Source organism: Miscanthus floridulus, chromosome 1, assembly GCF_019320115.1.
Source record: "Miscanthus floridulus cultivar M001 chromosome 1, ASM1932011v1, whole genome shotgun sequence".
Classification (NCBI taxonomy): domain Eukaryota; kingdom Viridiplantae; phylum Streptophyta; class Magnoliopsida; order Poales; family Poaceae; genus Miscanthus; species Miscanthus floridulus.
Genome location: NC_089580.1, coordinates 176,986,720 through 176,996,546, shown reverse-complemented (window position 1 = coordinate 176,996,546; position 9,827 = coordinate 176,986,720).

The window sequence follows — 9,827 nt, the reverse complement described above, 5'->3', positions numbered from 1 at the left end:
GGCCGCGATCGCGAAGCAGGATGTGACACGGATCGCGTAGGCTGGGATATAGGCCTCGGTTGGCTGTCGTCTGGCCCTGAGCCGTCGCCTCCTGCGTCCAGCGTCCTGGCCGGCCGCGGTCGCGTCTCGCGTGGCACGGGAGCAAATGCTGAGATAGATGCACTGCAATATGCAGCGAGCAAAGGCATCGCCGTCGTCGGTCCGTCGGTGGAGACGAGACGAGAGAGATGCCGTGGCGTCCTGACGTGGAAGAGAAACGAGGAGAGGACGGACGGGTCCACCGTCCACGGGTGATTCGTGCTTGGACAACCAACCCGGACCTGACGACGGGGCGACCGGTGTACGTACGTATCGTCTTGCATGCTAGTCTGCCTGTGTCTGTGCGCGCGAGGCGTGCCGTGCCATTGTCTCGTAATTTCCCTGCCTGCCTTTGCTTTACGAGTCCTATAGCAGCCGATGAGGCTGCGCCTAGGTTGTCCTGCATGGGCAACGGGGCAACAGCCCCATCCAGCCATCCTGGCACATGAGTGCATCGTCTACTAGTACATACGTACGTATCGTCACACGTACTGGGACCACGTGTAGTACAGCACAGACTTCCGTGGATCCATGAATCTGCGTATTGCTGCGTGACAGAACAAGGCAGCGGGACGGAGCGATGCGTGGTCAAATCGTGTCGTACGGTGCCCCGTACAGTGACTGCCAGTTTATCTCACGGTGGGGCAGACCAAGGGAATCGGGAAGAATGGAAGTGCAAATCCCCCCCCCCCCCCAGCCGGGGGCAGATTAATTGTGGCCGGTTATTAGGTCAACCTCTGCAACACCTTTTGTTCCTGGAATCCTGGTTAAACCAGCATGGTATCAGGGCGTGAGAAACAATTAATGATGGCGCGTGCGCCTTGATCCTGAATTCCTGATCCCCTTGCTCTGTTTCGCGCAATCCGGTTGCGCTTTTGCCTGTGCAATTCGGAGCTTTTCCGTTGATACCTCCGTAACGACAATCGACAACCGCTCTCCATGACATAATTACGGGCTGGGATAGGAAACGAAAGTCAGTTCGCGACAGAACAATCGATTCTTCTTCTTCATCACCGGAAACCGATTGTATTTGTACATCAATGCACTTGGGATAAATACTGTACACCAGTCTATTAACCCGTTCTCCTATATAAACAACCTAAAATCGTATGCTGCGACACAAATATTAAACGTTTATGGATAAATTTAGCACCTACACACCCAATAGAAATTGCTTATCTTTACATGCTCTCTTTATTCATTTTCGTAGTTTCTCCCTTTGCATTGCATATCTGTGTGTGCGTGTCTTTAATTTAGTCTATGGTGAGGTTAAATCTTAGCCCAAAATTCTATCAAAATTCATCGCTCAAGTTTATATTTCAAAATATATATATATATACACACACACACACCCTGTAGCTGGCTACAAAATAACTTATTATGTAGCCACTTTGAGTTACGATAATTATTATGTTAATTTGCGAGATTATAGTAACTCCTTATTAAGTGGTTTACTATAACGTTATGGTAAATATCCCGTGTGTTATAGTAACCCAACTATCGTAAATATGTATTGACATTATCGTAAATTAGTATATAAAATTATCGTAAGTGGAGGTGGCTACAGAATAACTTATTTTGTAGCTGACTACTGAATATACACTTTTATATATATATATATATATATATATATATATATATTCATCGCTCAAGTATGCACATGTGTATCTAGTCTGCATGGTGGCATACAATATGTATGTTTACTTTGAACTAGTTTTTTCTTCATATATTAATAGTGGTTGTGGTAGGTGTTTAGAAACGATACAAGAGTAACTTGGAGTTATTTTTTCATGATAGTTGATATCGATAATTTGGAAGTAAATATGAGAGTGTATTTTATTTTATTTTAATAATAGCATATGTGGGCAATTTAGATACAAATTTAAGAGGTTATTTAGATTATCTATTATCCAAAGGTAGGTAATCGAGATCAAAATTTTGGGGTTACCTAGATCATATCTATTACAATAGCAGGGGTGGATAATTTAGACAGAAATGCAGGGTTTATTGATTATATTTTTAAATGGTGAGTTGGATAATTTAAATGTAAATTTATGGGTTCACTTTAGATTATCTTTTATAATGATATAGTGGTAAATTTAGATGTAGGTTTAGGGTATATTTTATATTATATTTGGTAATGGCATACTTGGGTAATTTATATGCAAATTTACGGGGCACTTTATGTTATTTTCTATGATGGATTTTGTGGATATTTTTTAATCAATAGTTATTATCAATGATGATTCAATGTTTATGATTTTAAAAATAATTGTAGGATTTATCTTCTTTTTAGCACGTCTAGTGAGGATTAGATCTTAACAGTAAGATGACATACCATGAGGAAACGGGATGAATTTTTATATCCATGCACATTATGTAATTTTGTTCAAAGGCTTAATTACATTGGATCTCTCATAGCAAAAACTGGTTTTGAGATTCTTCATTCCTTTTTTTCTCTCTAAAAAATCGTGTCTACAAAAGAGCAAGTAAACAGCATGTGTATCTACAATATCACGTCGCCATCGTCGTCAGAGGCGCTCTACGAATGGCTGCCTGCACTGCATCCGTACGCGAATAGTCCATTAGCATGTCATGCTGTGCAACCTCCACTAATAAACACCGATCTCTCGTCGTCAGAGTGTCTGACCGGCGTTCGTGCTGCTGGCCATTGCGGGGCAGCAAGGCATCGATCGCACGCCAGATTGCGCTCCATCCCACCAGTGCCCGTCCGTGTCCATGGGCATGGGCCAGCCGGCCGGCCGGTCTTGCGCACGATGCATAACACTGTTACTAGTGGACCGCTTTTCGGGACACAAGTACACATGTCGCCATGCATGCATGCACGCACCGCCCGGCCTGCTGCCCACCACTCGCCACTCGCCACCAGCGCCACACGCGCCGAGCGCAGTCGGGGCGCCTGAGCCCTGAGCCGACGATTGCACAGAGACAGGGGAGAGGCGCGGGGCCGTAGTATGTGCGCCCGCAGCGTGCGCGCCGCCCGATGTTTGCTGCCATTCTCCCGTCATCACCGGGCGCGAAACCATGGGCGCGGCCCCGGGCTGGCAGCAGCCTGCCCGGAAGCGGACGCGCTGTTCGTGCAGCGCGGGCAGGGCCTTCTGCTAGCTCTTGTGCTCGGCGCCCGCCCGGCCGGAGCACGGGTCGGAGTCGGACCGTCGGAGGTGGAACACTGTGTGCTGGGACGTCTCGCTCTCTTTTGGCCGATATAGATGGTCACAGACTCACAAGGGGTACGAACACACGTGCGTTTCATCCGCTTGCTGACTGCTGAGACCCCATTGCTGATCAGCATGAGTGGTTCATAGACTGACTGGTGCTGCCAGCATGCACATTCACATGCGTCGTCTGTCTCTTATCGATTTGGCGTCGCCACTCGCCACGACGGCACTGCCCGCCCCTGACGGACGTGTCGTAGTCGTACTCACTCCGCTGCTGACTCGCGCGGCCGGCGTCGGCGTAGGCGAAGGAAACACCAGAGCCACGGGCTACTGCTGGCTCCCCTAGCCTGCTGCGTTTCGTGCGCGATGCGCGCAGATCTGCAGCGGCGTGGCCCGCGCCGAGCGCAAGCCCCGGAGTGCGATCGATCATCGATGCCTACAAGCTACAAGACGCCGGGCCGGCCGCTCGTCTCGTGTCCTGCTCATCCATTCCCAGGCGGGCAGCGGCAAAGCACGTTTGTCTGGGAGCCGCTACTCTGAATTTCTGATGGAGCCCCAGAACGTGACGTCCCGGGAACGGCCAAACCCATCCGCTTCCGGCTCGTACCCACTCTACTGCACGTTGTCGTTTTCCTTTCATGCTGGGTTGCTGTTCGGAGTACGCGCTCCTTTCAAAATGTTTGGTGAGTTGCATGATGCCCTATATGCTACCGGTTAGTGAGTGAGTGTGGCTAGGAGCAGCGGCGGATCCATGAAAAATTTTAGTGAAAGCTGAACAACGCATACCTCTGACTGCTGCTCGATGTTAAGTCTCAACCCCACCTACACTATAGAACTTTTCCTAAAAATTCATGGGGCTCCAGGGGGTTCCACTGCTCCGGAATGGATCCGCCCCTGGCTAGGAGTATCAGGTTAGGGCTTCGTACGTATCTTCTGTTTTGTCAAACAGTGCCGAGCACCGACGGTCACCGTACATCGCACTGAACCAAGATTTTTCACCTTCAGCTTCATCCTACGTTTTGGCATTTTGATAGCCTTTTTTACTCTGCTGAAACCAAAGAGTCAAATGTGAGGTGCGCCTGTCACCAAAACGCGCCATATATGGCCGGTAGATTTGCCGTGGAAGCTTGCTGGTTGGAACCAACCACCGTCTGGCCTAGCTAGTGCAACTTTTGGTGGCTACACACTAGAGCTACCTCAGTCAGACCTCCGGCGGGAAGGGCATGTGCAAGCAAATGAATGCACTCCCCAAATGCATTGTGCAGGTTCAGAATTCACTGCATCTTCTCTGAACATACTCCTATATACTACTAGCACTACATCTCAATTAACTAGTGATCTCCCACATTCCAACCAAGAATAATGCTCGCTTTAACCTCGTTCTCATCCCCTCCCCCTATCAGTGACTGGCAGTTCGGCACAGAGCCCATACGCACTCACGTGCCGGCGCGCATCTTTCACGCTGTGTAACAAAGCCCGTACTGCAACTCTTCTATCTGCAAACGCCAAGAAATTCCAAAACGGAGCGGCCACACCGGCCCCCGAAAGCAGCCGTGTGGTAGCCTCCAAGATCGGAGCACGGTGCACGGAGGGTATATCGGCATGGCATGGACAATAAAAATGAAGAGCACAACGAGTGACGCTGCAGTGCAGGGTACAGGGCATACGTACCTGAAAACGGGAGAGACAGCTGCCTCTGAACATTGGCATGGCCGTAGCAGACTAGTCTCTCCCAGTGGCTTCAGTGCAAATTTTCTTCAGGTGACGGTAAGACCGTGAGAGTGTGAGAAACTGAGAATGATGGGTGCCGCGCGAAGCCTGCGAGCTGATGCTTCCATGTGCGTGCCTCAATCATGCACGCACGCAGACGCAGACGCAGGCAGGCAACCGGAATTCCATGGGGCCCGCGAGACGTACTATCCTACGTGTCATGTCCGAGTGGCACTGGATTAGTGGTATTTTTTATTATCTCTGGATAGCTTCGCTTTCTGCCTGTTACCTGCAGCCAGCGGCGGCATTTGTCTGTTAAATTATTTATTTAAACTAATCGGCCGTGCGCTTGCTTGCCCTGCTGGAGGCGACAATGACATCAGACATTCCATGGCTTCAGATCTTCCCAAACGCCCAAACAAATGCACCAATCACGCCGCGCCTTTGTGCTAAGCAACCGGGCAACTTTTTGTCAGGTCATGTGTCGTGCCTGTTTCGTAAGGATAAACTAATGGCGATGTCGACATTGCTTGCTTTCTTTCTCCAGGAACTTTGACTGGAGGATGGGTCGTGGGGCCCCATGTCTCTGTGGGACACACATGGCATTGGGACACACGCAGGGATTGCCTTGAAGTTAGGACGTAGAACTGCCTGGGGCCTCTTTGGCACTGCTTATGCCGGCTTCGGTTTTGTCGGTGTTTCGGACCGGCGGGCCCTCAACCAACTAGTAAATTTATACTGCGTGTTCCCAATCCCGGATGGTGATGCAAAGAGATACAAGATTTATACTGGTTCGGGTAATGAGCACCCTACGTCCAGTTTGGGAGATCGATCTTGTATTACTTGCACCGAAGTGCTCGTAGTAGGGGGTTACAAGCAGGGCGAGAGAGGGAGCTAGTCCCAGGTCTCTACGTGGAGCGGCGTGGATTGCTTGAGATGTTGATCTCAGGCAGCGGGGAAGCTCGAGCGTTCGTCTGCGCGTTTATGTGTGAGTTCGTTGCAGGGGCCTAGGCCTAATCGTAAGTGTCCGATCCTAGAAACGGCCCAGATCCCTCCCTTTTATAGTTGAAGGGGGGACAAGGGTGATACATTCGCTAGCTACACGGCGTCGTGCGGACGGAGGCAGCATGTCCGAGCCCTGTAGCCTGTTACTGTGGCGGCGTGGGCGACGGAGTGGTCTCGTCCTTGAAGTACTGGGGCGACGCGCCGGTCACATCCGATCCTGTGCGTCGTGGGAGCTCCAGTGTTATCTCGAAGCGGGCGTGGCGGTCGGCGTGCTGGTCACTGTGTGTTGACTGCGCGAGAAGCCGAGGCTTAGTTGGCGCCGAGGCTGAGCCATCGTGGGGGTCTCAGCAGACGTGAATCCTGAGGTTGTCGAGACCCTGATGTAGATTGCCGAGGCTTGGAGGGAACAGTTGGTCTCGTACGCTGATTCCGAGGCTATGGTGACCCGGACTAGACTTCCCATGCCGCGTTGTCTCCGGGGCGGGGGTTACGTGGCACAGTGTAGTGCAGGCGCTGATCGTGGGCACAGCACCAGAACACAGTGGCCGGTAATCCCAGCCGTGCCCTGCCCTGGTCGGTATTGCGTTGATGCGACTTCTTATCCCGTCGGCCACTCTGCGGTGTCGAGCCATCGTCCGGCTGAGATTGCGGGAGTGGTTGACGCATTAATGGGACGTGACGCTCTGTCAGGGAGCCCGGTCGAGGCAGAAGCGACGGGTTATTGTCGAGCCGGTCTCGAACGATACGGAGAATCGCTGTCTCGTTCGAGGCTTTACGCGCGGGGCCTTGGACGAGACGGAGAATTGGTTCCTCGTCGAGGCCTCGCGCGAGGCGGAGACTTGGCAGGCCGTTGAGGCCTCCCGTGCGAGGTCTCGTGCGAGGCGGAGAACCGGTGGGCTCGGACAATGCCGAGGTCAACCGATGGTCAACCGATGGTTTACCTTTTGGCTTTGTCTTTGATAGGGCTTAAGTGATTCTTTCGGTAAACGTTCGGGGTACCCCGTTTTATGGTACCTGACAGGCTTTATTTATTTTGCGTAAATTGAGGCACTGTAGCGTGAAGCCGTTTTGTAAGCCGGGGTTAAAATGAACTAGAAGCCGGAAAAAACCAGTTTTTCTGGCTTCACCGGTAAAGCCGTTTTGGATGAGTCGTGACAAGGGGACTTTTGGTTCTCCTCTGTATATATGACTATTCTATTCACATGAGCATTGAGCAGAGAGGGCCTTTTAATTGTTCAGAAAAGTGGGCAGTGGACGGAGAATAGAACCGCTTGTAGCCAGCTTGTACTACACGCACTATTTTTACATCCATCAAACTGTTGCCTTCATTCAAAAGGAAAAGTTGCCACGCGCGCTGTTTCCAGATTCCGGATCCAATAATTCCAAGAGGGACAGCATGTATATAGCCGCCGCGAGCTGAAGAATAATCAGCGTGCCAGTGGCGTACTAAATTCATGTTTACTTATTCTCCGAGGGGCCTACATGTTCTATGCGAGTGTACGTGCTCACACATGCTTGCACGATGCCACATTTCCTGCAGCTAAACTGTAGATGGCATCGTCATCACATCCCCGGCCATCTTCCTTCTTTGGAGCTGTGATGTTTAGAATGTCGGTATGTAGTCCTGAAGGCATCGACGGGCAGTCAGCAATAGTGAATTCAGTGCCGTCACTCCGAAGCACGCATAGAGAACTATAAAGTGGCGTCGCTTATACAAGATCGATGAAACAAAGGAGCCAGACAACATCCTCATGGGTTAGAATTCAGAGCTCCATTTCCTGGTGGAGGTGCAAGACAGCAGGAGAGAACAAAGTAGATTGCCCATCGTACCGTGGATACGTGCAAACGCAAAACCGGGCGCCAATCGACAAAACACACATTCCAACCAAGAGACGTCGTCGCCTGCCTTTCATTACGTGTTTGCCCTGTATACGCATGCAGCTCAAGCATCCGGAATTCTGAATGCTTGGATCGGACAAGACGAGATGATTAATTGTTTGACGATCCTTCTCGGCGACGATCGATCGATATCCTGCTCCAGCATTTCTTGGTCCAAGAGATGTATTTGATTGAGGTCGACCGATCGATCACGCACCGGCTGTTTCATTCCTAGGCCCCATCATTTCAGATTCAGATCGCGGAGAGGCGGTATGCAGTCCGTCCTTGGTGCAGGTCAGGTCATGAGCCTTCGTTCCTTGCAGCAAGCAATTCATGTCCGTATCGGCTTGTTCGGCTGGCTGGCCAGTTTTTTTTCCTCAGCCAGAGCAGTGTTTTTCTCTCAGTGTTTTCCAGCTTTAATGCCAGCCGAACAGCTTGCGTAGCTCCCAAAAAGGCCAAAACACACACACACGGGTCAGTCGGAAATATAATGTTCATGTGGTTAACAGCAAGAAACAAGATTGGCAGCAACCTTAGAACATTGCATTTCCAGATGCAGTACAAATGTACATTATAAACTTGTATCCGCAGTATAATATTATGAATCCGGTTACAAACTTGTGCGTACGGAGTACACTGTTGTTATACAGACACAACAGTCAACAGGTGGGTCCCATGTCGTTCATATCCACTCATTCGGAAGGAACTGTGATAGTATTTGATATATACTGATATATTATATATCTCTACTATACGGCGACATCATTGCTCGATCGACGTGAAAGAAAACGAAAGGTGGCTTCATTCTTCCAATCACGTCGAGCAACATTGCGGCTGTCGCACGGAAGAAAATTAAACTGTTCCAGTAGAAAGCTAAAAAGAAGAGTATAGAAAAAGCTTGGACAAGAGAGAGTGGCGGTCACTGATCACTTTGATAGAATGTTACTCCTACATGTAGTAGGAGTACGTTCTATAGAATACGGCAGCAACTGACGTCGTCCTTGTTGAGTGGTCGAATAAGCTCGTCTAGTACAGGCAATGCTGACGGGAACAGGAGGAATAATACTCCATCCGTAGATAAAAGAATACAATTATAGGTCAAAGTAGCTCAAATTTGACCAAGTTTGTAGCAAATAGTATTAATATTTATGTCTCTAAATGAATTTATTATAAAAATATATTCTATAACTAATCTGATGATATTAATTTTGTATCAGGAATGTTAGTATTTTTATATAATTTTGGTCAAAGTTTAAAATGATTGACTTCTCGGGAAGCGAGGAGTGCATTCTTCTCGGATTAGTATCAGCCTGGCACTGGAGACTGCTGGAACGGCCAGTTCGTAGTGATGCACTTGCAGCAAAAGAAGAGCGTAGTACTAACGTCTACCAGTGCTGGCCGGCGTAGCGTCTCCTGATTCCGAGCTGTGCTCGAGAGCTCACGCCCTGCCAATGGCCAGCTTCCAATCGGCTCGCCAAAGCCTATTGGGGCTATATGGCGCGAGGCACGTCACGCACAGCAGGCCGTGTCTCCCTCCTCGAGTCCGGACTCGTACGTTGGTGGTACGACTTACCGCTGCTTGTCGTCGTCGTAGCAGGCAGCGGTGGGCGGTGGCGGACTGGCGGTAGGGCTCCTCTAGGATCAATGATGCGTTCGAGTTTGGCTTCGGCGGACTGCGACTACGATGATTCATGTTGGAGCGCCTGCCTTGGTGTAACGAAGAACTCAGCTCAGGCGAAGGATTTTCCAGTTTTTGACAGATCCAGCTTTTGAGCCGCCGCTGGCCCCATGGCCTCGTGTGGCCGGGTGATGAAGAGTTGAATGCTATCCCTTTTTTCATTGACAGGGTTTCAATTTTCAAACTTCCCACCCCTTCTGTGATGCACAAACTGAGTTAACATCTGATGTTTTTTTCAAAAAGAAAAAAAAAATGAACTAACCTAACACGCATTTGCTACGCTCGAATATGTAATGGCA